Source organism: Malurus melanocephalus, unplaced genomic scaffold (genome assembly GCF_030028575.1).
Source record: "Malurus melanocephalus ecotype Western Australia unplaced genomic scaffold, MMel_1.1 scaffold_850, whole genome shotgun sequence".
Lineage (NCBI taxonomy): Eukaryota > Metazoa > Chordata > Aves > Passeriformes > Maluridae > Malurus > Malurus melanocephalus.
The window spans coordinates 77,482-81,863 of record NW_026624082.1 but is presented as its reverse complement, the minus strand read 5'-3'; positions in this window follow the sequence as shown (position 1 = coordinate 81,863).

Below are 4,382 nucleotides of genomic sequence, written 5' to 3'. Positions count from 1 at the left end.
GGGGGTCACTCAGCACCTTTAGACGAAACTTTCCCAGAGCCGGGACGGGACACCGCGCTGGGTGCTGGATGTGTTTGGGTACTGCTCGACCCTCGGCCCCGTCTTCCCCCTCTAGAGAAGCTTCAGCGTGGTTGGGCATGACTGGAACTAAGGTGTTATTTTCTGACTATTGACAGCAGCGATAAGGTGCTTGGACACAGTGGTYACAGCACAGTTCACAGAATCCCGAAATGGGTCACGTTGGAAGCGACTACAGTGGGTCATCTGGCCCAGCSTCTCTACTCATGCAAGGCCATCCCAGAGCACATGGCACAGGATTGTGTCCAGATGGTTCTGGAATATCTCCAGTGAGGGGGGCTCCATCCCCTCKCTGGACAAGCTGTTCCAGKATATGTTCTTACATAGCATGGGAAGCTATGAGCAGAAAAATGCCTGTGTGCTGTGCTTCTGCCCAAAGGTCTTGTGATCCTATGCCCATCCAAGTWATATTTTTGTGTCCCTCTGCTTGCAGGACAGACTTGAGGCTGTTAGGATTACATGGATTGATCCAACGTGAACTTTTAATTGACATCTATGGGGGCTGAAATCTTCCTGTTGAGGCAGAGCCTTGCAGATGGTTTAGTGGGTGTACACTGAGTTTTCATCCACAGRCTGGGCCTTGAGATTACATACGATTTGTGTGCCAGTGTAAACTGGTTTAAAGTGTCTTTTCCTAAATGACAAAGACCACGATTTATATTTTTTAGGATTTGTGTGTGTGTGTTTAGATATTTGTCTTTGTTTAGGCAGCATCTGTCTTGTATAGATCCTTTTTTACTTTCTTGCTTGCTGCAGTTTCAGAGTCACAGAAACACCATTGCACTGATACTTGTGAGAGCAGATGCAGAGCTCTGTAACCACCTTCTGCCTCTGGTAAAGAACTGGAAGTGCAGGAGGGATGTGTATCTTGTATTGCCATTACTGACTCTCCACGTCATCTTCTGTGTGCAGAGACCTTGGCTCCTGTGTCAGAGGTTGTGTGAAGTTAATTAAGGAATTCCTGTATTCTAATCCCTATGTCGGAAACACGCCAAGCCTGACTAACATTTCTGGAGAGGCAAGATGCAAAACTGGAAGTAAACAGGATCTCGATGCAACAATACTTTTATCTAAAAGAGGTTGATTCTTATCCTGTGATTTGAATTRTTATCAAGATGCTAAAGAGCATATTCCTCAGCAAAAATCTATAATTTCCCAATATAAACTGTTGATGCTAGTGAATAGTTCCCATAGCTGCATCTAGTCTGGCTTAAAATGTAAGGAACAGCCCTTAGTACAGCTGTTGTTATGCACATGAGAGTCTTTGTGCCCTGGCTTTGTCAGCATATTTTGTGTTGTCCAGCTACTGTCTTAATTCATCCTGTCATTTTTGCTTCCAGATTTTTCAAATCAACATCTGAGTCACTTTGTCACTGCCTCTTTGAAGATTCCTGGTGCTACAGCTCCTGTGTGTCCTGGCAAACTGCTATAGCTTCATACCAKTGGGCTCCATGGCTCCATTTCACTTCAGCAGCAGCCAGTGATTTGTTTTTGTTTGGAAAWGATGCTTTTCCTCCACAATCCTCTGCAATGGACTGTAATGGAGGACTATAATCCAGCAATTGCCTGACTTCTATCCCAATTTSAAAGCAGGAGTGTTCCAACAGAAATTGCAGAGACTCAGAATGTTTCATCTACCCTTAGCTAGTTGTAGTATTGAGAGCAGGACTGTGAGATTGTGAAATTAATCGGTCTTAAAACTTCACAATTAATCATAGCACAGCCAGGACTGTGCTCAAGAATTTAAGAAAAAAAAAATCCTTTTGGGTATTAGGTGCCTGATTACCCCAGAAATCAAAGATTGTGTATGTTCTAACTTTGCTGAATACATCCCTGAAAGCAGTTAATTTTATTGCTGATCCAGCTTTTCTGTCTCTTATCCATATGACAACTACAAAAATTGATTATACGGAAAAGTAATGTTAGGAAAGTACTTAATGCATTTTTAGCTGCATCTAATGGGATTTAGCAGCTGGAAACAAGGAGAGCTGGCACTGAGTAATCAGGGCAGTTCTTAGACAGCTGTGTGGGAACCAGAGTATCAGGAGTCTGAAATATATCACCATTCTTTGCACAAAAATGCAATATATGCAATGAAAGTAGACTTGATACTTGCAGCTCAGACAGTTAACCCCAAGCCAAATGGAATTCATTGTTAAATCCAGTTCTGTAATAACTTCTAGATGAAAATGCCCCCGGGTTCTGTGTAATTTTTTTTTTTATTTATTTAATGCTTATGGCTGTTACTAGTACCCATCTTTGAAAGGCCTCAGGTTTGGATTTAAATTCCATGCTACATTAATTTTTAAGCAGAACAAAAATGTAGTTATTTCTGCTCCCYTTTTCTCTTTATAAGCAACAATCCAAGAGACCCATTTTCCTKTTTGGGGAAAAAAACAATTTTATGCATGTTTGTGCCTAGGAATAGCAGTCGGAAAAGCGTCTTGATAAAGTGGCCCTTCCATAGGTTTTCTGTCTGAATAGTTCTTACACTCAGTTCCATTTACAAATCAAAAGCATAATTTTTCAATGTAAGCACCATAAACTGAGTCTTGAATCTGAAATGTCAGACTGAGTTCTTTCCCCCTGTTACACCATGGTCAGTGTTTTGTCACTGAAATACATTGAAGTTATTTGATGGTGCCTAAAGGGGAATTCAGTTCCACTGAGTGGGAATGGAATCCATCCATTTTTCAGAGTTTTAGTCAAAAAAATAAGTTATATTTTTTGGTCCTAAAGTACTTCAAGTATTTCACAGTATTATAAAAAAACCCAAAAAACCGAAAACCTAAACCAGGGATGGTGCCTGGAGTATAAAGGTACCATATTTTCATACTGTTCTTCTTATGGAAAGAAATTACCTTGGGATGAAGTCTAAGCAATCATGTCTAGGTCTGTAATAGGATTATTTAARTGGAAGCCTGTGGAACCAGAGCTCACAATGCAGGATATCCTTTCTATAATAATTTTAATTCTGCCTGCGTATTCTTAACCAGTCCTGTGCCATTGGTTTATAAATCCACCTCACTTCTTTGTGTTTCGTTACATTTAAGGAATGCATCCTTGGCCTTTCCTCACCTTAAGGTGAATTCTGTGCCGTGAAAACAATTTCTAGAGCACAATTCGTCTACTAGATTCCAAATTTAATCAAAAGTTTTTGAAATTATGCATCACCTTTTGTACTTTTCCTTTTGCTAAAGCTGTTTTCAATGCAGTTGTAAAGCTGTTTTGATGCTGCTAGATACCTTGGTTATTTTTCCATTTCAAATTGGTGTCACTGMGGGAGCAGTATAAAATGTTTGTTTGAATAGGGATCACAGATCAAGAAGTTGAGTTCAAAATGAAGATATCCTGGAACTAGTAGTAAACACAGCAATACTGAACCTGAGAAGTCAAAATAAACCTCTGAGAAAATGGAAAATTATTCCCAAGTACAGGCAAAAATGTTATTGCTTTTTAATGTGKAATCTTTTCTGCCTTATGAAGGGCAGATCTAAAGGTGTGAATTTTTAGACCCCCAGAAGGGCTACCTGACACAGTTTGGGAAACCTGTTGGTGTTTTTAAGTGTGTATGTGTATCCCCAAAGGACAAGGCATTATCCCTCACTATTCCMTTTTCCATTTTTCCCTTGTTTTCCATTTCGGACATACAACACTGGTCAGATCTGTTTATCTACCAGAACATTTTCAAGGTGAACCTTTGTACTCTGAAGTTCTGTGAGTGACTCCATCAGGCAGGGACAGAGCTCTGCTGCTCTTTGGGAATGATGCAGAGACCAARTCAGACACTGAGAAGAGCAGTAGAGCTGCTCCCCCAGGGTGCAAGCCTCCACCTCTTCATTGGCTTGCAATCCTCATTTTTATTTTGCAAGTTCTATAATTAAGTTTGCTGCTTTACAGATTAGTCTGTGACTTGGAAGAACCAGATTCTACAGAAATGCACATTTTTCATAAGCATGCTTAAGAACTTATGAAAAGTTTCAAGTGTTCCTTTGCTGACGCTTCTTAACAGCTGCAGTCCTGGCGTAGTTCTTGTCACTAGAGCTGTTTAGTTGGTGTTGAAAGACKGATGAATTAAATCAGTCATAACATAAAGGATTGTGGCATAAGTGTTTTCTCAATGTTTGAATGGGATATGCATTMATATGTGAGGAAAGTGGAAAGGCATCTTTATATATATGCTTTTTATGAGCACGCATTTTTGTTGTTAGGGTTCAAAGGCTTTAGTAATAATTCAAATGGAATTTGTGATTTTTTTTTTTTCCTGAAGTGACATGAAGGCTGTATCTCTCTTTTGGATGACA